Here is a 24,271-nt window from a genome sequence, read left to right on the forward strand (position 1 = left end):
ATACGGGCCAATGAACTGGATCTGGTCCCTCAGGTTTAGCTCCTGGCAGGCTCCCAATGCTATATTTACCTGTGCCTCTGCAAGTACCAGTGATTGTAGCTCCCGTAGTCCAGGGATCTCAGTTTCTGTCCAATGGGAGCTGCAGGAAGTGGTGTTGTGGCTTCGCTGCTTTCCACTGCTCCCATTGGCTGAGAATGGTGATTCACAGCCAATGGGAGCCACGATCGCTGATACCTGGCAATGGTAAATATAGTGGCAGCGGCCCACCCGGGGCTAATCCTGGCAGACCATTGTCATTTATTGCCCACCTTCCTAGCCCATCAAAAAATGCCATGTTCTGGAAGTGTTGTGGTAAGCATTTATTAATTTTGTTTTAAAGATGGGGAAACAGAATTGTGAAATATGTAAACGTCTCGCAGTGAATCAGTAGCAAAATAGGGGAATAAAATGTCAGCACAGAAAAAAAATAAAAAGGAACATTTTGCTTCTGTCATAACATATAGAGGAGGTTGATGTGTACAATACTGAGATTTCCCTGACAGCAGGCCTTTAATGGGTCACATTAACAAGTTTTATTCTGTAAATTAGTGTATTCTTCAATGGATAATACTTTTGCACTCCTTTACTTCTCCACTGTAGTGCTGAAAGTGGAATTTATTAGGCAATGCTGACATTATAGGACTGTTAAAACTACTCTAATTACTTTTCTTCTGAAAACATGTTTTAGAGGCAGTTGTAGAGGTTTACACTGCTCCTTAGAGATAAATGAAAAGCAACAGCAGAGTTTAACAGAAAAGACAGCATGCCTGATTCATTTCTCCTGTTGAAAATGCAAAAGATTTTTAATTTTACTCCCTCTCTGATCTCTGCCCTGTGCAGGTCTGTCTGAATTGTAATATTCAGGCCATTACCTTTCTGCCAATATACTGATTCCTATTGGTAACGTCAGGCTGCTTTGTATGTTTGCTGTAAGTTGAGTTTTGAAAACTAACCTCAGGCTTTGACCAAGAATGTAGTAGCTATTTCAGGATTCCTAGCAAAAAACTGATGATGAAATGCACATCAATTGCTGAAACAGGAAGAAAGCGGCAAAAACCAGAAAGATTTATACCAGAGCAAAATATCTTCAAGTAGGATTGGGACTCTTTGCTGCCAGACTGTCAGGAAGAACAACATGTGGACTTTCTAATACTAGAGATTAGCTTTAAACTAACTGCAGATGTCCAACTGGAGATGAAAGCCTCTGAAGATAAAATGGAAACGTTTTAGAAAGATTGAAAGATGAAGCCGTTATGATAGTAGTAGAAATACCTAAACTGCATAATATGTTTATTTTGTTTCCGTATTTAACCCCAATTACCCTTTTCTGGGGATTTTTTTTTTTACATTTAATTCCCATCCCTCTCTCTTAGCTCCTGCAAGCCTCTTCCTCCCCCCTCCCACATGTAAATTGCAGCAGGTGCATGGAATTGAAGACATTACAATTAAATGTAATCAAATATTTTAGGCACTAATGAACAGCTCCAGGAAAACAAGTCAAAAGAAAAAAAAAAGCTTTTAAGTGAGTGGATTTTCAAACACCCAAGGCACCATAGGGCCAATTAAGAGAGTCAGACACTAGGACACATACTGGCATTAATTATCTTTGAGTTCAGGGAAATAAAAAATAAAAGCAACAATTATCATAATAAATCTCCACACACTGCTTGTAAGTTGTGCTAATCTACAACACACCTGGGTTTTAGAGATTTAAGGCATGAAAGTGAATACTCAATCAGTTGGTAACGACCTCGCACAGAGGCTCATGGGATGTATTTCTTTTCTGTGATCTGCCAATCAGACAGAGAGTCTAAAATGATGTCCAACAGCCTCGGTAGCTTTATTCTGTGTTGCAGAGCAGCCCTCTAAAGAAAAGCACACCATAATACATTCAATCAAGGAAGTTACAAATCCTGTGTTAAATTAAGGACATGTTTTCTCAACAATAACAACAAAAAGAAATTTGAGATGGGAGTTTGAGTCGCAGGCACCCCAAAGAACCTGAGAGTCTCTTTAATTTTTCTTCTTCCCAAAGCTAGAAGGATTATGACCAAAGAGAACTAATATTTCTGCTGTGCAATAATAATTTTTGTAAAAGGATGGAAGAAAGGATGGAAGAAAGAAGCAAGATGGATGTACTATGCTAGAGGAAAAAATATATAATTTATTAAAATTGATCTACGTCTGATCAATCTCTTGAATCAGTTGTAAACAACTTACACCAGAAATATGGGAAACTGGGATAGTATGTTGCTCTTCTCCCTTCAGTAGAGCTGGTTTAGCTCACAAGTGCCAGCTGCATTAAGTAATGTCAGTCCAATCTCCATGCTTCCAAGGAAGGAAACTCCCCGCCCAACACAAACCCTTAAGAATTCCTCCAATCTGATGAGGGAGGAGGAAGATTCCTTCCCAGCGTCAAACGTGGCAGCCAGTTAGAACCTTAGCAGGTAGGCAAGACTCACCATGCAGAGACCTAGAAAATAATTCTGTGTAATAATGCATCTAGGACCCATCACCAGCTGTTGGAGATGTTGGCTGCTAGCAGTCACAGATCGGCTAAATGCCATTCTAGGCAGTTTCATCATACCATCCCCTCCATAAAGTTAGCAAGCTTAATCTTGAAGCCATTTAGGAGTTTTTTCCCTCAGGGTATGTCTACACTTGCACCCTCGTTCAAACTAGGGATGAAAATGTAGGCATTTGAAATAGGATGAGTACAAAAAATGAGGAGTAACATTAGTTCGAACCAAAGGATTTGGTTTGAACTAATGCATCCCAGTGCGCACTTTCACTTTCAAAACAGCTGTTGATCGGAGTAACGCGCCGGCAAGATCATGCTAATGAAGCACAGGATATTTAAAACCCCACTTCACTGACTATTTCGAAGCCTAAATTTTTATCCCTAGTTCAAACTAGGGTGCAAGTGTAGATATACCCTCACTGTTCCCCTTGGAGGACTGGACTTCAGTCTTCAGATGGTTAGAAACTTTTGTCAAATTTCTTGTTTATGTCTATTCCTTCTTTTGTCCACATTGGTGCTTCACTTAAATAACTCCTCTCCCTCCCTGGCATTTACCCCTCTGATGTTTTTGTAGAGAGGAATCATATCTCCCCCCAGCCTTCCTTTCTTTAGGCTAAACAGGACAAGCTCTTTGAGTTTCCTCTCATACAATCAGATTTCTGTTACTCAAATCATCAGTGTAGTCCTTCTCAGCACCTGTTCCATTTCAATTAATCTTTCTTTAAACATGGGAGACCAGAATTACACACCATATCCCAGATGAGATCTTGTTAGGGCCTTGTATAATGGTGCAATACTTCCCTCTCTTTACTAAAAATACCTTGACTAATACATCTTAGGGGTATATTTGACTTTCACAGCCACATTATATTGGAAGTTCATAGTCATCCTTTGATCGACCAATTTGTTCAGACCATTCTTTTCCTCTGTCACTTCCATATATGTCCCCAACTTACAGCAAAACTCTGTCACCTTCTTTTCCTTACCAAATGTATACATGCTTTAGGATAGGTTTCATTCATTCCTTTATGTTTGGGAAAAATTGCAGAGCTAAATAAATTTGATGGATCAGTGAAAATGAGTGACTACTTCAACTGTGAAAAGGCTCAATATAGTCAATAGATTGGTTATTAAATGTGTGGGTTGCAGATGCAAACAAATAAAGAAACCATGAAATAATTTTCAGGGAGGTGTACAATATACTGGCTATATTTATCAGCAGAAATAACTGTAGGATACTTCGTCAAGTTTAAGATTTGCAGGGTGAGGTCTGTCCCTTCAACCATCTCTTGTAAAGCATTGAGCTCCCTGTCAACATTTATTAACATGTTGTTAAGATAGTCAAGGAAATATAAAGTTTTGTGCAGCTCCAAAAAATTGCATCTGGGTTTGGCAAGTGGGCAATTAAATGGCAGATGGAACTTAAATTGGATAAATGCAAAATAATGAAACATCAGGAGAACTAATTTTAATTTTACATGCAGACTTCTGTGTTCCAAATTATCTGACACCTTTTCTGAAAAAAAGATCTAATGGTAATTGTAGACAGTTCAATTAAGATATCTGCTGAATTTTCAGTGGCAGTCAAAGGCTAACAGGGTTCTCTGTTGTATCTGACAACCTCTCTTTTACCGCCTGTGTAAAGAGAATAACTTGAACTGTCAACATCTCCATTTCTCTTTACTAACATTGCAGGCTGTATATCATTCAATGGTGTAGGTATACCCTAAAGATTGACATTTCTCTCACCTCACCCCAAAAAGACATTTTCGTACTTAAAAAATATTCAGAAAATAGAATCAAGGTTAAAAGATGTTTAGGAGTCATGCTGAAGAGAAACTTTAGACACTTGGATTGTTGGTTTAAGGCAAGAGTCTGACACTTTTGCAATTAGACTCAATACCTAACTCCATCATAAGCTCTTCTAAAATCAGTGGGGCTATTTGTAAAGTAAGGTGCTACTAAACCAGAGGCAGGTGTTTCAGAGTCTGGTCCTCAGAGAAGAGACATGATGAACGTATACTAATAACAGATGGTGAGTTAAACACTGAACTACTGCTTCTCTCCATCCGGACTCATAATATGAGAACAAGGAGGCACACCATGAAACTGTCTGAAAGCAAATTTAAAACTGATAAAATGATACTGCTTTTTGCAGCTTGTAGAAAACCTATGAAGTTGACAGCCACAGGAAATCACTGAGCCAAACAGCTTAAAGAGATTTAAAAGGGGTTCTCTACATTTACAAGTGCAGCTTATGTAGCTATCCGGCAAGCTAGAAAGTTAGATAAAAATCAGATAATGAGAGAGAGAAAATCATGCTTCACAGCATGTGCAGACCATTTGCTTGCTTTGGGATGGCTCTGTCTGTAGACCAACACTGCCCTTTAATAAAGCTTTGCACATTTGGTTAAGAGCAACTCTAATTGATTAAAGAGAAGGAATGCATTTGAAACACTAGGTCTAGGCTCCTGCCAGAGGCAGAATATCACACAAGACAGACCAATTATCAGTTCCCGCAACTACGGTTTCCTTACAAATCGGCTATTATAGGGAATGTGGAGAGGCATGATGGAATTAGCAAAATTGATCATGTTTGTCATTAGCAGTTTGTCACCTAGGGACTTTTTACATTAGAGAAAGGTGAGCTGGAATCCCATCTAATATATGTTTCATGTCCTGAGTAGACATTTGGTAGTAATAGAACACTTGTTACTGTCAAAATATTTCACCCAATATTTACTAATTCTCACAACACCCCCATACATTTGATAAATATATATTTTTTTACATTTTGCACCTATGGAAGATGGAGACATTGAAAATATAATGGTCACACTCTTCTCTCACTCAGAGATAGCCTCACAATTTTTAGGATAGACCTGTGGGATTATTTTTCACTCCGGTATATTAGAAGTAGGGCCTTTGAGTGGATCTTTGCATTCCTCCTCTCTTGAACACTGACACTAGCCTGGCTTATTCCAGAAGAGCTAAAGCAGAGCTGTGTGTATTGGGGTCTGGGTATAGCATAGTCAATGTCTGAAAATAAATTGAGCAATTCTCTGCAAACTTTGGGCACTTAGAAGCCACTAGAGCTTTTTCATACATCTCCTATTATTGAACTACAGAATGCAGATTAGTATTTCTGGCTAATGGACTATCCCATCACCGCTGAGATGTAGGACAATACAATACACTACAATAAATCAGGGGAGCTGTAATTAAAACACAGTCTAAAAAAATGAGTGTGTCTCTTAACTTTTTAATTTTGTTTTTTGTTTTTATTACTTCCTTTCCTAGCCTTCCATTTCTAGGTCATTCTACTCACCTCATATAAGATCTTTCCTTTTCTCTCATTTTGGAGTTTTGCTTGTCTTCCTCTCATTTTCTCTCTTATTCTCCTTTCCTAAAAAGTGGAATCTCCTTTTATTCAGAATTTTTACATTCATCCGTGCCCTTGCTGACCCATAGCTCTCTCCTGCACGATATTGTCTTTTTGTCATGTTCTCTCTTTCCCCCGTTCTTATGTCTCTGTCCCACTTTCTTCCAATGGTCTGATCTCTCCTTCACTCTTTTTCTCCTATATTCTATGGTGTCTTTCTCCCATCATCTCAAACAATAATTAAACTTGTAGAGCAGGGTTAATTAATAAGCAGGATGTCATGGAGAGTAAATATTATCTCCCCTTTTCAGATGGGAAAACGAGGTGGAACGAGGTGTACCAGTAGTTCGAATTAGAAAGCCTAATTTGAACTACTTACTCCATGCCGCGTGTAGCCACGGGCACGGAGTCCACACTAACGTGGATTTTAAAATGGCGGCGCCCAGCAAGATGCAAATGAAGCCTGGGATATTTAAATCACAGGCTTCATTTGCAACTTCGAATGCCTACATTAACCACCCTAGTTTGAACTATGGTGGTAGTGTAGACATACCCTTACATATTTAGTAACAGAAAGCAGAAGTTCCTTCCTCCAAACTCATGCTTAGCTCACTAGATCACCCTGTCTCTTATTGTTGTGAGTTGCCCCTTGTCTGCCTGCATGCTATATTGGCAGATCTGTAGGAACACACTTAGGTACCTAGCAGACAGAGGGGAGCTTTATGTGACTCTAGTCTTAAACTGAGAAGCTCTAATTTCCTTCAATAGATACCCTCAAACAATGGGAGTGAAAGTAGCTCCTCCTTTCCAGGAAGTAAACCATGCTCACTTTTCTGAAAGTTTGAAAAGATACATATTTACTTATTTCTAAATTTGAAGTGAGAAGTTTGCAATTTTGCTGTTGATCACATTGCTTTTGGAAATGTTTTTTGCTGTGATTGCATAACTGTTTGTAGACATTATTCATAAAAATTCTTGAAACTCTTTAAAAAGTTCCATTTTTCTGATTCATACTAGGTCACTTGCAAAGTACTCAAAATGTTGGTTTCAACAAAACTAAAAGAAATAAAAACAAGTCTCATGAAACCAAAGGAAGAAACCAAATAAATGTGTAATGTGATTGATTAAATTACAATTAACTTCACAAATGCAGTGGAGATATATAGGGAACTAGAAGACATGTCTGGAAGTCCACTCAAGGGGCATTAGCTATTGATTTATGCTTATGGTAAAAAAGTCTCAGCTGGGTAGCCGTGTTAATCTGTAACTAAAAAACAATGAGTAGTCCTATAGCACCTTAGGAACTAACAAATATATAACTAGTATCATCAGTAAAGCCCACTTCCTCAGAAGATGAGCAGAATCATATGTACATATATAAGATCATGGGCTTTCATGGCAAACCCCACAGCTCATCTGAGGAAGTGGATTTTGCCCTTGAAAGATAGATTCGATTGATAGATTGATAGATAGATAGATTGCTTGATCTCTATCTATCTATCTATCTATCTATCTATCTATCTATCTATCTATCTATCTATCTATCTATCTATCTATCTACCTAAGGTACTACAGGTCTACTCGTCGCTTATGGTAAAAGGTATAAATTGATATATACATTGTTTTTGAAGTCTAAAAAAGAAAGCCAGAAAATTATGTATTTATTGATGCAACTGAATAGGTCAGGGATGAAATGTGTCAGATTAGGTGGCCTCAGAGTACTTTATCCATGTACTTGACCTTTGTTATTTGACCTGAAAGGCTGGGGAACCAAACAGTTTCTAAGTAAAATGAACTTTATGACAGATGTGATCTTATTTGCTTGGCAGGGGAAATGATTGTATAAGTTTAGACTTGAAGATATAGTAATGGTTGTTTATCATCACTATATTATCACTAGCTATTTAAATTTTACATTTTGAGAACTTTGATTGTGAAGGTTGAAATATACACTAGCTGCAGGCATTCCCTAGTATGATATGATTATTATACAGCATCAGTACCTACTGTGTTAATGACTAGAGTATTGGAGGACATGTTACATGTATGAGGGCATTGTGAGAAACAAAAACCATCCTTCTGGCCACAATGTAATATATAACGATAGAGGAGACAAAATTGTGTTCCTTCATAATATAGTGAAGAGGTGGTCTTCTTCAATGTCAGATCTGAAAGAAGCGAGTCAAACACACTATTAGGCTACATAAATATTTATTTCTATGCATTTCAAATATTCATCAATTCAGACAATCCAAAATTACACTTACTCTTTGGAAATCAGCTACCAAGAATTTTTCCCCACATATGATAATATAAATGAGTAAGTAGAAAATCTGGAGCTGCAGAGGTTGGATACAAAGCTGATGTTTCTTAAACTTAGTTTGGAGGTGTTAAAATTGGGTTTTAGATATATCAGAATAAAATTTACAGCAATATAATTTCCTCTGTTACTGTTGGAATTTTTCCACAGAACACCCAGATTTAAAATGCCTTTTGCATTTCATAATTGTAACGTAGATTGTACTATCTATGGAACGCCAATAGAAAGACCAAAACACGAGAGTCCTCTCCCACCATTTGGTTTTTATTTAGCCTATTGCAGGATGGCGATCTGGCCATGAAGGTTGAATTCAGTTACAAAAATTCTCCCAAAGATTCTCTGGTATTTTTTTAAGGTTTTGGCTTAGATCTACCTGTAGTTTGCATACTATCCCTCAGAATTTTTAACTATAATAAATTAAACTATGCAAAATCTCTGTAATGGATGTAAATGATACTACTATTTTGTATATATCTAAATTGAATTGTACTGAGGTTAAAAACCAAAATAGTCAGATTTTGGAAAAAATATTTTTCATTTTTTTAGACTGAATAACTTTATTTGAATCAATGGAAGCTGTAGCTCTTTGAAAAATGAAGCGACTTATTTTATTTCTAAATATGAATGTATACCTAATCTATATGATCTCACCTTTGATAATTTTGCACAAGGGACTTTCCCAGTTAGGTTACTCTGGAGGTGAAAATAGAACCCAAGTGTTCTGTTCTAAAATCACCATCTAGGAGATAAAACAATGAGTAGTATTATGATTTGAAAAAAAATCTTAATGACCTAGAGTTGTTATTAAAATTCATGTTTCTTGTTTAAGCCCCTTGCTATCAGGGCTCATCCTAATACTTAATTGAATTAATATATTCATATTCTAGCCTAGACGTATTTCCCAAGCCCCACTTATTCTGGTATACAAAAGAACAACATAAGAGTTTATGATCATGGACATGAAAATTCTTATCCTGATTCCTTTAGAAAAAAAATTTGGGAGACGGTCACATGGCATATGTGTAACTCGTTATCATATAAAAGCCCATAAGCTCTTTATGTGCAGTTGTAAGATTACGATCACTGTTTTATTGTTGATAGCATTAATGTTTGAGTGCTGGTATTGGTAGATATGATGTTGCTGCAGATTTACTGTGGAGAAATCTGTATTAATAGTGTATCCTACCATAATGAAAAATCATAAACTTTGCTTCTCATGCTGTTTGCTTTCATCTAAGTCTCTGTAAAGCTTGAGCAAAGTTTTATGCTCGAGCAAACAAAGTTCCCTTAGATCAGGCTTTTTTTCTAAGAGTGAAGCAGCAGTTCAAGAAAAGACCTTTTCATTTAATGATGAACTCTCCTTTTCAGGCTCTCAGACATATGCTTTCTTCTAATAAAATGCTACCACATCTTGTTTGGTGACTTCACAATGGATTTTTGCTATAACAAGAACCTTGTTTTGGAATAAAAGTCCCTTCGTTCCTATGAAAAACATCAGTAGTGGAGCTAGAGGCTGACATTTGAGGACTACTCAGTTAATAAAATGAATTAAGATAGTTTGCCCCTAGAATATTTCATCACATGCATGTGCAAATTATAGGCTTCCTATTTGTTTGGGTTAGAGGCAGAATAAATTTTTTTCCGCTTGGAGCTGTTTAGCATTTAAGTTTTTCAAGTTTGGATTTTCTTCTCCCAAAACATCTGCATTGAAAAGGAAAGTTGTGAAAAATAAAGTTCTCAACCCCCTGTTGATACTTTTCTTGAAACCCAGTGCTGTTCAGCATTTGGAGAGCTAACCTGGAATCCTATTCTAGAGTACAGACCAAGTCTAATGAATTGAGGGGAACTTCACCCATGTGCAGCAAGCCAGCACAAAGCTTATGCAACAATTAGGCAATGGGGGTTTTGATAAGATAATAGCCAACATCTGCTTTGTGTTGTCCTTTTGATTTAAATGTATCACATGATATTGTGTTATATGTAGTAATCAGAGATATTCTAAAATGTCATACCAGAAGCAGTCAAGTTTTAACACATCATGACTTTTCCTTAATTATTTAATATGTAATGAAAGTAAAGGTATATGCTGGATACGCACTCTTCTTTTCCTGTAATACTGATGGGGAGGGGAGCATTTGTTCTTGCTCATGATATTGAAAGATTTTGATTTATTTTTAAATGTAAATGTTTCAGCTTTCAATGGGGTTGCAGTTAAGGGCATAGTGCCCATGAAAATTTATCTCTGGGATATTTAACAGAAGTCACTTCATGCAAACATTTGTGGTACTCTGTTACTTTAGACACTAGTTCAGTGCAATTGCTCATCTCAGTAAAAGTTTCTGACTGGCATAACAGTTTGCAGGATCATTCATATGACTTCAGGGTGCACATCACAGCCATCAGCAGGACTGAAACATTTGCTGGAAGACTCAACTCAGAGGATAAGGGCAGACTACATAATGGAACTGTCCTCTCATTTTTGGTGGTATACCTTTCACAACAGGACTGAGACACACAGTGGAAAACATTCCTGATGTTGAAAATGGGTATCTTCACAGGATAGTATGGGTGCTTTACCTAATATCTTCATTCATATTCCAAAACAAAACAAAACAAGTAGAAAGGAAGGAGGGAGAATCCCTGTGTTCAGCATTTTTTCATTTCATTAAAATAAGGAGTCAACAATTAGGAAAGGGCAGAAGAGAACTAAAGGCAAATAACAACAATAACAAAAAAAAAGCAATCTTTATGAATATATAAAGTGTGGAGCATTATTCCTTTAAAGGGAGTATCTTAAAGTGTCCTAAAATAACAACAGCTGCTGAAATCAAATTCTGTCATTTTATCACTAAAACTATAGGCTTGTTAATTTCATAATTGGCTTGGCCTGGGATCTCACTTCAACACCTGTAGGGATTTTACCAGTAGCCTTTCTTATCAATTTTTTAATAAATCCCACAGATTGAGTATGGTAAATAATAAATGACATAGTGCTTGGTAAGTCAATATTTAATTTAGTATAGACTCAGGGAAACTCACATTTTACATATACATATTACTATGGTTCTTGTTTAAATGAAAAAAGACAGACTTTGTTTTCAAATGGTAAGGAAAAGAAAAGGGTATTGATGAAGAAAGGATTTATGGGATGGTTATGGAGGAATTTAATTGCAGTAAAGCAACCGATTAGACAGATGCAAATAACCAGTTTCAGTTCAGAGGCTAAACCAAACACATTTTAAATATTTTTTTTTCAGATTGACAGGATTTTTTTTCATGTATAGAGTGGTGTAAATATGCATCATACTTTGCAGACTAACAGCTCAATCCTGCAAATTACATATTACTGAATACTTTTTTTTTCAACAAACCAAAGCAACCAAAACCCAAAATGTGATCACTTGTATCTGATGGGGGAATAATCACTTTAGTTAGCAGCATACTCACAATCTAATTTGTTCAGGAATTGACCCTTAAGAGTCTATTGCTGTATTTCTGAGGGATATCTAGACAGCAAAAGCTATGTACAGTCCAACCTACCCATGATACCTGAAATCCAGCAAGAACAAATGTAAATAACAGTGCAAGCAGCACTCTGCATCCCATACTAGCTGGATTCAGATTAGCTTAAGTATGCTCGAATGCACAGCTTTTACTGAGTAGACATACCCTTAGTTAGGGAAAAGTTTCTTAAATCAGTGTATCGTGTAACTGGGGCCGGAAATAAGGAAATAATTTCAGGTGTGATCATAAAAATAGTGAATATATTGGGAGGAAAAAATAGCAAGTTCAAAGTAATATTTGTGATTAATTATTTGTTGTCATAATCACTTGTCTGTAGATTTTATCTCAAATTTATGCAAATCTAAACAATAATTATAATTAATAAATATAGGGTTTTTTTAATGGAGTTGTCAGATTATCAGTGTGCTACTGAGTAAATTGAGCTCCCTGACAGGATTTAGCAACATATTACTAGTTCTCGTTCTCCCTGATTCTAAAGCATTGTAGGGTGCATCTTTAGTATACATACTTTATAACATATATCAACAACTGTATTTAGTAGCTTTAGGAGGCAACTTTTTGCATTCCCTCCTTCCTTCATATTAGATATTGGCAATATGCATATTTTCCACTCTTACAAATCCTGTTTCTCTCTTCACTACCTCTGTCCATTAACAAAGCATGAGTGCCTCTAATGAGGTTTACTATACTGTGGAGTATTACTCACACTTAGGGGGTGGGGAGGATGTAAGATAAAATATATCAATGACATAGGCTGCAGAGTCAACATCTTTTACTTGAGAGATGTATGTGGTCTATCACAAAAATTAGTTTTTCTACAGTTATTTATCAGCCTGGTCTGATTATAATGTTTCTGGGTGACACAATTTTCTGTACCTCAAACAAGCTGCTTCAGATGAAAAAGGAAGGCTTACCAGTGGGTCATAAATGAATTCTCACTAGAAACAGAGGAGTCTCTTGAACAGATTCAAATTTGTCAGTAGCTATTTGGAGAGTCATTCTATATTTTATTTTGATTAATTGCCTGATAGTTCCACTGATCCTACTATCTTCCTCAAAATAGGATGCTAGTATATGCTTTCATAATATTATTGCCACTGGTAAAAAATATTAATCAAATGGGAGTTTTTTTTTTTATAAAATACAGTTTTAGGACTCTGATGCTGCAATCTAATCCAAATGATAGGCCCTTTTGACCATACCAGTTCCACTAATTTCAAAGGGGCTGCTTTTGTGAACAGGTACCTTCCTGTACTGTTCTGAATCTGATCCTGGGGACTTTATCTAATACTTACTGCAGCCCAAGTAAATACTCTCATTTACTACAGTGGACATTGATTCTCAAATCCTAGACGAGCAAAGCAGGTCTGCAAGTACAATACATTAAAAATGTAACCCCTTAAGATTAGAAAGACAAAGTGGGGGAGGTAATAGCTTTTATTGGACCAAATATTGGGCTGGTGAGAGAGACAAGCTTTTGAGCTCTGCTTCTGAGTTCTTTGTAAATTGAAAGCATGTCTCTCTCACCAACAGAAGTTGGTCCAATAAAATATATTATCTCATTGACTTTGTCTCTCTCCTATCCTGGGTCCAACAAAGCTACGACAACATTGCAAAATTGACTTTCAAAGGGGGAAAAACCCTCTCTGAGGAACTTTCAAAGTGCACTTGTCCAATTGAGCGTCTTCTGTTCTGCACTTTTTGCCTCAGAAGATTGCCAAGGCTTTTAAAATGTTATTTTGTTTATTTCAAGCATGGTTTCAGTGGCACCAGTCCCTGGCAATCTTTCCTTTTATTAATATGAAAATAGTAATCTTTAGTATTTATAGAACATAATAACTTTGATGAATAAAGCACTGTACAAACATTTATTCTCTTAATTCCCTTTTGTGTTAATAGTTTTTCTCTCCCCTCTTTGTAGCGAAGTTCTATCTTCTTTCTCTGGTATCTGTGCTTGATAAAATACCTTCCATGTCACATTCATCATTTCAGTATATAATATGTGATGCATTTCTTTTCTTTCCATATTTAAACATAGACTAAACAATGTCTATGATATGAATACAGTGTATTATACTACGGATTAGCACATTTAAAATCAACATGTAGTCTCTCCTGGATCAATGATAGTACCACAAGTGATAACTATTGCCAGCATGGTAGAGTTTCACTCACAGAAGCCTGTTCCAATAAAGCATTTAAGTACATGAACAAGTTTCAGTGTTTGATTAGGATTAAATCAATTTATCTGAAATGATCCCAAAAAATCTGAGCCAGAGGCACACGCCCAGCATGGAAAGTTTCAGTCTGAACCGTTCAAGTCTGATAAATGTATAAGTAACTGAAAGTTGCTGGGCATGGGCAGTGTTAACAAAAGGTGCTGTTGTGTTCACGTATAATGCAACGAGAAGCACTTAGCTAGACAGACTGAAAAATCAGATGCTTCAGCTGGGTTTAAAAAAATCTATTCAATAAACAACTATTTCAGGCTAAAGCCTAGTAGAGCTTTAAAGTCTCATTGGTTCATACCTGAAGCAATAGATTTAACAAACCACCACCACCTTCTCCTCAGCCGAGCACTATGATCCGCCCACTAGCCAAAGAGGTCTGAATGCCTCTGCCTACAGAGTGCTCATTAGCTCACAATGCATCAACTAGAGATGTGCGTGTGACATAAGCAGAATTTTGCAAACTATTTATATCGGTGTATTTAGTTAATGCATACCCTTTCTCTGCTAATGAATTATCCATCAGCAAATAAACAGTCATTGTTATTCATTAGTTAATTATTTGAAATTGTGGAATGAATGATTATGTTCTCAAATTATTCACTGCAACTCTTGTTTTGGGTATTTGGTATTCATCATTTGCTAGGATTAGATATTTATGCCACACAGGCATATCACATTTCCAAAATATGCCTTAATTTCTTAAAAAAACAACAAAAACCCAAAACCACCAGTACAACAATAACCAAACCAAACCATAACCATTAAAACAACAACAACAACAACAACAGCAAAACAAAATAAAAATAAAAAATGCACAAACAATGTGAGAGGTAGGAACATGAATACATATCTGAATCCCAATGAATCTGACTATCAAATCCTTTTCTTAGGACTAATGCATTTCCTTGCACCAACTCTATTTTCCTATTATTTTTGCAAATACTAGGTCTCCTGAAAGCTGAAGCTTACAAGAAAATTTTATGCCACACTGATGGGGATTTTGTTCATGGAATTATTGATTTTAGGGACAGTAAGTTGTGGAAATGATAGGGTATGAAAACAGCACAAATAATTAATTTGTAGTGAAGTTAATAGGCAATACTTTTGGTTCATGAAAGGTATTCAGTGACTTGAAATTAAGTCAAGTCATTGCAAACATAAACACATATATATATTATATAACTGCAATACACTTTATGTTATATTTCCAAAATATGAGTGTTGTAATTATTTACGCAAATAGTGACTGAGGCTATTATTATTAGCCACAGCAGCATTATTTTAGAATAACGTCAATTATTCTGGAATAAAGTAGTGCGTGTCTCCACAGCAAGTCCATTACTTTGAACTAAATTTGAAATAATGGGCTTCTTATGTCGACTTCTGTAAATCTCTTTGTATGAGGAGTAAGGGAAGTCGGGGGAAGAGTGCTCTATTTTGAAATAACTGCTATGTACACAGTGCCAATAGCTGAAATAAGCTATTTCGACTTAAGCTATGCAATTAGTGTAACTCAAGTAGCATAGCTTATTTGGAGTTTAGTCCTGCTGTGTAGATGTGCCCATATTATGTACTATGATTTTGCATAGGCCAAAGTCCTCTACATTTAAAACATTTTAAATTATTTGTTTAAAATACTCCAGTTGGCTAAGATTCAGAGTAAATAATTTCCCAAAGTACCTATGTAAAAAAGTCCAATGAAGAATTTCTCTCAAGTCACCATGCTGGGATGGATAGCTTGTTCCACCTAATTTTAAGCCACTTGGTTATGGACTCAAAAATGTGCTTGGATTCCACTTAGGAAAAACTGTAACAAAAGACATATAGAGGGGGAAAAAACATGAAAAATAGGGTTGAATAGTGGAAGATAGAGTAGATCAAGTGAAAATCCACTACAGAAAATACTAAACACAGAAATGTAAGTGGAGAATGAGGAGGAGAAAGTAGATGCAATACCCTAGAACTTCCTTCAGTCCAGACGGGAAGAAGAGAAGGAGGTATCTTCACTGGTATCTTCACTGGAGGTATTTTCACTGAAGTACAGTGTAAACTTTTTTTAGTTAGAGGAACTCTTTGGGACAGATCCTCAGGTGATGTGAACTGTCGTAGTTCCAAAGACTTAAGTGTTTTACCAGTTTAAACATACAAAGGTCTGGGAATTTTGGTCTATTATTTAATTGCCTCTCACATAGGGGAGGAAAAAAGATGGTTTGAAGGAAGGAGAAGTAGTTTGCATTTTAAGGAGGGATTCAGAGGAGGAGAGGTGAGAGAGAAGCAGAAGGACAGTGAAGTCAAAGCAGAAAGATGCTCATAGAAGAAGGCTAGACATAAGAATGTGTGAAGAACATCCTAGAACAAGGTGAGTTGTGTAATTTGGGGCACAACCACTTGCTAACAGATGGCAAATGTTGAGTTTTTAGTATCAACTCCTGCTTGTTTTTGAAATCCAAAGCATAGGTGGAGGTTAACTAAACCATCTCTTGTTCAAATCTGGGTGTCCAAATTCCTTAAAGGACCATGTTTCTTTATTTTCACTCTGACAAGCACCCATTCTTGAGCTTCAACAAATGCCACTTTTCAAGCTTGTTGACTGCCATAGCACAATTTGTTTCTTCTCCCTTTAATACACAGTAAGCACAATCAGGAGCAAGGTGACATTGCTAAAACTACCCTGCTTTTGTAAAATTACTTTCTTCTTTTTTCAGATACTTAAAACACTACTATTAAACATTGGGAGGTGAAGATACCAGACAAGAAAATAGCAGATAATATTGAAGTGCTTCAGGAGGGTTTGAACTGCAGGAAATTTTGTGTGGCTACAATCTCCTACAGTAAAAGCTTTTAACTACAACAGGTAGGTCTGTCATCTCAAACCTCTCTATAGATTTAAAGAATGCAACCTTCATAAATGCAGTGTCTTCTAATCTTTTCCTCCGAATATTAAAACTAAGCTGGTGTTAAATAGAGTTGTTCATATATTCTGTTAAGTTTTAGTAAAGGTTCATTATGTCAATAGAAATGGAAAAAACATTACAATTCTGTAACTTTATTGAGTATGAAATGTTAAATATTAATCTTGTGCACACAATATATGCACATAGATGGACTGGTAAGCTGTCCCAAATGTTTTCAATATAAAGGCATGATCTACATTGATTAATACAGTTGAAATGCCTGCTACCAGCACAAAACCTGCATGACTTACCTAGGCAGAACCCTTAGGGTATGTCTACACTACAAAGTTAATTCGAACTAACGGATGTTAGTTCGAATTAACTTTGATAGGCGCTACACTAGCTCTCCGCTAGTTCGAACTTAATTCGAACTAGCGGAGCGCTTAGTTCGAACTAGGTAAACCTCATTGTACGAGGACTAAGCCTAGTTCGAACTTACTAGTTCGAATTAAGGGGTGTGTAGCCCCTTAATTCGAACTAGTGGGAGGCTAGCCCTCCCCAGCTTTCCCTGGTGGCCACTCTGGCCAACACCAGGAAAACTATTGTCCCCCTCCCGGCCCCGGACTTGGCTGATGGCCGAGTGCTGTGATGTGCCGAGTGTGGGCACTCAGGCACTCCAAGCCAGGACTGCTTTGCAAGCGGGGAAGCCCTGAGAACTGTCTGTCCGGGGTGGGGGTCGGGTACCTTTAAGCACAGCCCTCGGCTAGCCTGAGACAGCAGCTCCACGCTCTAAGTCCTAATCTGATGCCCTGCCGGCACTGCTTCCAGACAGCCTTAACCTCGGTTAAGGGTCCACTCAGTGTGGACATGCTAGTTCGAATTAGCAAAATGCTAATTCAAACTAGTTTTTAGGTCTAGATGCACTAATTCAAATTAGCTTAGTTCGAATTAACTAATTCGAATTAAGTTAGTTCGAATTAGTGCTGTAGTGTAGACATACCCTTAGAGACTCAAGTAGGGGAACAAACTCCATGCACAGATATTGTGAGGTTTTCCATAGCTGTTTGGGTTGGATTAGTAGAGACATAATCTTTGTTGTGTGGTAATTGTGCACCTCATGTGTGCACTTTACATTTGCAGCCGTAAAACATGGCTTAGATGATGAAAAAGACCTTGTACTGGCCATGTACATCCTGGTGAATTTCACCTTAGATGAACATCAGAGGCCTTCTGTTCTCCTTTACAGAATGTCTGTTATTTTACCAAAGAGCTACAGTGGCCAGTGAAAAATGAATTCAGTAACAATGCCATAGCTGAATGGAAATTACTGATAAATCAGTCTTCTTTTGTAATAATAATAATTAATAATAAATAGTACATATTGTTTGTGGGGGGGAGCTATAGATTTAGACAAAAGTCTAGGTTAAAAGATTCAGGAGCCTAACTTTAGGCACACATTTCTTAAAATCTCACTAGAAAATTTATTTATTTCTCTCTTGTGCATGCCTTTCTCACATCTTCTGTATATTCCTTGTCTCCCTATGTTGTATGTTCCATAGGACAGGAGCTCTCTCTTGATAAATGCACTGTCTAGTCCTGATTTGGGCTTCTTGGAATTATTGTAATATGAATGTGAAATGATAGTGTTGAAATGATAGTGTTGGAATTTACAAAGGGAAAATAATATGATTGTAAAAATAATTCTAAATATTTATCATTTAACTAGAATGCTTTTGTTTTAAAAATAATATTTCTCCTTCCCCTGCCTTTAGCTCGTATGACTGTTTAGGAGCACACAGCTGACGTGGGCTTGTAGGGCTTGGGCTAAGGGCTGTTTAATTGCTATGGAGACATTTGGGCTTGGACTGCCACCTGAGCAGTAGGGCCCTGAGAGAGTCCCAGAGCGTGGGCTGGCACCTGAGCATGAATGTCTGCATTGAGGTTAAATAGTCCCTTAGCCTGAGCTCCAAACCCACCACACGTGTTTAATTTCAATGTCTTCCAAACAAATCCCCCTGTTGTAAAGAAGGGAGAAATGAGGAAGGCAAGTCGGTTGGACATAAGGATAACCAAAAAAATCTACTGGCTCTTTAAGAAATGCATAATCCAAACAAAGGCAGAGTCATTCCACACACGCTCTGCTTCAAGAGATGACAAAGATTACCTGAATTTTCTGTAGGCAACAAGGAGTAGCAAAATGGTGTGGACCTTATAAATAATGTGTTATGGACTCATTTAAAAATCCTTCTCCACTAATCTTTGTCAAAAGTGCTAGGAGCAGGAACATATCTAAACTTGTCATCTTTCCATGAACTTTCAATGAGATTAGAAAGTTCTGCCATATCAGGAACCTTTAGTACGGAGGAGAAATTGCATGAATCTGTTTAATCTGTTTTCCCTGTGATGAAAATGAATAACTATATGATTGTTTTTAATTCAGAAGGCGAGTTTTATATTACAGTTCTCCTTTCTAAAGAATCTCCACACTCACACAGTTTTATCACAGGCCTGAGGGCACTATAGTTTATTTCAGCCAATTAATATAACAATTACGGTTAGAGACACTAATAGGAATACCCTTCTGCTAGTTAGTTCTGCATCCCCAATGGCATGATTAAAGCCCCTCAACTTCAAATTATTTTGTTGTATGGCTGCCCTTACTTCAAAAGAATATTTACAGTAGTATTGCGCAGCATTCGCTCCATTTAAATAATCATTTCCTTACTTTGCCTGTCAAACTTTTTTAGGAGTCTTTTTCTTTCCTGTAACTTGCCAGTGCATGTATTGCTAGTCAAAGAAAACCTGTGCTTTAATGGAGAATTACAGTTCATTGATCTCTTTGGGGCATGGATTGTTACTTACCAGGAACTTCCATAGTGGCTAGCACAATGGTGCCTTGATCAGATTGAGAAATCGAGGCACTGTAGTAATAGTAGTAGTAATAATAATAATAATAATAATAATAATAATAATAATAATAATAATAAATAACTTTATATGATGACTCAGATTTTGTATAAGAAAAATCAGGAAATTTAGCTGAACAGTTGCCACAATACTTCTTTACCCATATTTAATATTAAGTATGCAGCAGAAGCTGGCTTGAATATCTTCTTGGGCCAGATATTGTAGCTTTTGTTCATCTGTTTTCCACTGAAATCGGCCAGGGCATTGCTTTTTTGAAATCAAATAAGACATATTCTTACACTGGAGTGTAGCCTAGAGAGACAAAATAAACACAACAAATTTCCTAGAGGATCAGTCCTCAGCTGTGTCCAATTAAAATTCAGAGGAGGCGGGAGGGGGGGAGGAGAGACATTTTTTGAGGAGTACAGCATCTTTCGAAAAGGGTTTTTTTTCTGAAAGAACCACATTTAGACGGCAATTTCACTTTCGAAATACCCTTTTTTGAAAGCTGCTGTGACGTGATTATGCAAATGCAGCGCGGGATATTTAAATCCCTACTTCATTTGCACTTTCGATCTGCCTAATTTATATCCTTCTTTCGACAGGGATGTAGTTTAGACATACCATAAGCTGTGTATCCCTGATCCTGAGCTTTCTGGGAGACAAAATGGCCCCTGGCACACCTATTTCTTTGTCCTTCCCCTCCCCACACACAGGCAGAATTGGTGATACATAGCTTGCTTTTTCCACCTTAAGATTTCTGTGTATAGAGAGAATCCTCAGCTGCCACTTGCTGCTAAAGCAGAGAAAAGCAGCTGGATCAGGGGCTGAGGATTGAGGCCTCACCGTCTGAAACATTGCTCTCCTATCTTACAGTTTGTGGCTCTACAACTTATACGGTTTATTCCTCCATCAGATGTTTGGTTTTTGAGTAAGTGAATAGAAGTCTCCAGACTTTAATGAAGTTCTTATTAGACCCACATGAAAACTTTTTTACAAAATCCCCAACGAAGAAAATCTGAGACACCATTTCAGCTGTTTAGTTTTGAGATTTTGGGTTTTCGGTGTGTGTGAAGTCAGGAAAAAATAAACTCAATCCCCCAGGGTAATTGTAAGTAGTATTCTTTAGGTGAGTAACCTGCATCACAGTAAAATTAAGGATGGGACATTCAAAAAACCCAAGTCACCTTGTAGTATAATTCCATTACAAGGTGCATCTATGTGTTTTTGAAATCCCACCTGTGTTTTGACCATTAGAGAACAGTAAAGTAGCATTAGAATCTGGAATAGAATCAGAAAGTTCTCATTTCAGTTCTTAGTTCAGACCAATGGATTGTAGATGCTTCCTAAACATACAGGAAATGCAGCCTGAGTCATATTCATTGGAGATGCAGAAGTGCCATCCCAATCACATTCCACCTTTATAGTTAGCATAAACCTTTGTGTCTTGTGGCCATAGCTCATGTTTTCTATTATTGGTGCTCCTGTTCTTTTGAATTGAGTTATTGCTTGTGAGATGGCCTAGGCTGACAAGGTGATTTTTGCATCTTTGTGGATGTGGGTTCAGAGAATCTTAGAAGCTTTTTCAGAAATAACCGATGCTCCCTTAGGATGTGTCTACACTATGGGATAAGGTTGATTTAAGATACACAACTTCAACTACATTAATCGCATAGCTGAAGTCCAGGTACCTTAATTCAACTTTTGGTGCTGTCCTTGTTGCACGAAGTCAAAGGGAAAACATTCTGCTTTCAACTTCCATACTCCTCATGTAGCAGGATTACTTTGACCTGCTAATTCGAAGCCTGGAAAATCGATAGCATCAGCTTCGATCTTCTCTGTAGTGTAGATGAACCCTGAATGTTTTACATTTTTCATCTACTCTTCATATGATATTTGTAATCACTCAATGTTTTATCAAGAGGAATTTATAGTCTCCTTAATGCTGTGTAAATAGTATGAGACAGGTTAGTCTATGTCTACAACAAAGTAAGGAGTCGTGTGGTACCTTAAAGACTAACACATTTCTTTGGACATAACCTTTCGTGGGTAAAAAACCCTCCAGTACATCCAGTTGAAGTATTTTTTACCCACAAAAACTTATGGTCAAAAAAATCTGTTAGGGTATGTCTACACAGCAGAACTAAAGTTGAATTAAGCTACACAACTTCAGCTATGCATAGATTAAGTCAAAATAGCTTAATTTGGCTTTTTGTGCTGTCTACACAGCAGGAAGTCGAAGGAAGAACACTCTTCCTCTGACTTCCCTTAGTCCTTGTAAAATGAGGGTTATCATGAGTCATAGTAAGAAATCCTCCAGCTCGACATTATTTCAAAATAAAGGCTTGTAGTGTAGACGCATACTATGTTATTTCAGAATAATGTCAGTTATTCTGAAATGATGCTGCTGTGTAGACATACCCTTAGTCTTTAAGGTGCCACAGGACTCCTTGCTGTTTAAATAGAAGGTCAGAAATAAATATGCATTGACAAAGAAGCAGGGAAAAGTCTATTCTCTATTACCTCGGTATAAATCTGAAATTGTTCTACTGAGGTCAAAGAAGTCATTCCATATTTACAGCACTGTAACTGAGAACATGCTTATGACTGCAGAATGTTATGATGCAGTTGGTATGAATATGCACGTATGTGTGTGTCTGTGTAATCTCAAAACTACCTTTCAGGTTTATTCAACTAATTTTCCCCCTTGCTTTGTCCTTCAAATTATGGTATTGTGTATCCATTGCCTCTCTAGTCCAACACTCTCTGGTCCAGCAACGTCCGTGGTCTGTAATGATTTTAGTTAACCAGATGTTCACTTATCATGTGTGGCCAAATTTCCCACAGTCTCATATGGTTTGTTTACAGCCACCAGTCCTCACTTTTAGGGGTCTGTGCTGTTTAGTTCTAATATACCCATAAATATCTTCTAAGACAGTGGTCACCAACCAGTAGATCGGGATCTACCAGTAGATCTTGGAGCCTCTGACAGGTGATCCTGACTGGTTTGGCCAGGAAGCTCTCAAGTGCTGGCACTTCCTTTGCCGCTCAACCTATTGTTATGATGCTCCTTCCCTCAGTCTTGGAGCTACCCATTGGGAGCCTCCTGCTTGCTGTGTAGGGTGTGGGAGGGAAAAGAGAGAGTGGCACAGATGTCAGAGTGCCCCTACTCCTCCCACATCTGTACCCTATCTCCACACAGAGAGAAGGGGAGGGAGGGAGCTTGGCAATGCAAATCGCTGTCACTCTCACACAGTGTGTGTGTGTCTGTCATTCTCACAAATATACACTGTCCTTCACTCTCATTTCCCGACCCAATATGTACATGGAGGGTTGTTACAACTTTTACTGCGTGCAAAGTGGGTTATTTTGGTTTTTGACTTATCTATAATTTCACTCTTACACTTACATTTAATTCTTTGAGTAGTGAGTTCTAAAATGCCCAACCTGTCGTGTCTGGAGTAATTATCCCTGTGGCAATTGTGCTCCTGGAGGTGGCTGGCACGTCCCTGCAGGCCCTGAGAAAGCCAGTACAGGGGGTCTCCACATGCTGTCCTAGACTATAGACACCATTCCTGCAGCTTCCATTGGTCAATAATGGAGAACTGTGGCCAGTAGAAGCTGTGGGGCCGGTGCCTGTAGATGAGGGGCAGCATGTGGAGCCATGGAACCACTGCTGTACATGCTAACTGCTTTCAGGAGCGGTGAAGGGCAAGGCCAGGAGTAAGCCTGGTTTAACTCCACTGCTCCATCCCTGGGGCAGCTGAATGACCCCTCCCACACTGGTTGGAGGGGGGCACTTGAACCCACTACCCAGGCAAATGCCCTAGTCCACTCTAGAACCCACACCATTTCCCTACTTTCAGGCTGTACTTCTCGGCTGTGTCTACATTGGTACCCTTTTCCGGAAAAGGGATGCTAATGAGACCAGTTGGAATTGCAAATGCCGCGGTATTTAAATATCCCCCTCGGCATTTGCATGAACATGGCTGCCGCTTTTTTCTGGCTCGGGGTTTTGCGGGAGAAAAGCGCCAGTCTAGACGGGATCTTGTGGAAAATAAACCCTTATTCCTACTTTAAATACCCCGCGGCATTTGCAATTCCGACTGGTCTCATTAGCATCCCTTTTCTGGAAAAGGGTGCCAATGTAGACACAGCCCTCCTGTCTTCCTAATACAGGAGACAGCTCCATTCCTGGGGCAGCTTGTGTTGGCTGCCTGGCTGCCCCCAGGGTGGGTGGGACTTGAACCCAGCACCCCATGTTCCCCAGTTGTATGCCATAGCCTCTAAGCCACTCTAGAACCTATCCCACCAATCTACCTTCAGAGGTTCCCTTATCCTGCCTTCCTAATGCAGAAGACCACTCCATCCCCTGGGCAACTGGCGTTAGCTACCAGGCCATTGCCTGAGTGGGTGGAGTGGGGGCCAGATGGGATTCAAGCTCCCAACCCT

At 38.0% G+C, this 24,271-nt stretch overlaps 1 long non-coding RNA gene across 3 annotated transcripts in view; it reads right to left on the minus strand.

Moving 5' to 3' along the window:
- LOC112547613 (uncharacterized) overlaps positions 1–24,271 on the minus strand; it is a 141,319-nt gene that overhangs the window by 93,870 nt on the left and 23,178 nt on the right. The window contains exons 2-4 of one of the 3 annotated variants that reach the window (XR_016346919.1): positions 8,914–9,001; positions 5,889–5,966; positions 1,616–1,904 (exon numbers count right to left, since the gene is read on the minus strand). This is a non-coding gene — a long non-coding RNA (uncharacterized LOC112547613). Of the gene's footprint in view, positions 1–1,615; positions 1,905–5,888; positions 5,967–7,622; positions 8,111–8,913; positions 9,002–24,271 lie in introns of those variants that run through there. The other 2 variants (XR_016346921.1, XR_016346920.1) reach the window with 2 other exon arrangements.

This window comes from Pelodiscus sinensis, chromosome 16 (assembly GCF_052426305.1).
Source record: "Pelodiscus sinensis isolate ZL-2025 chromosome 16, ASM5242630v1, whole genome shotgun sequence".
NCBI classification, from domain to species: Eukaryota; Metazoa; Chordata; order Testudines; family Trionychidae; genus Pelodiscus; species Pelodiscus sinensis.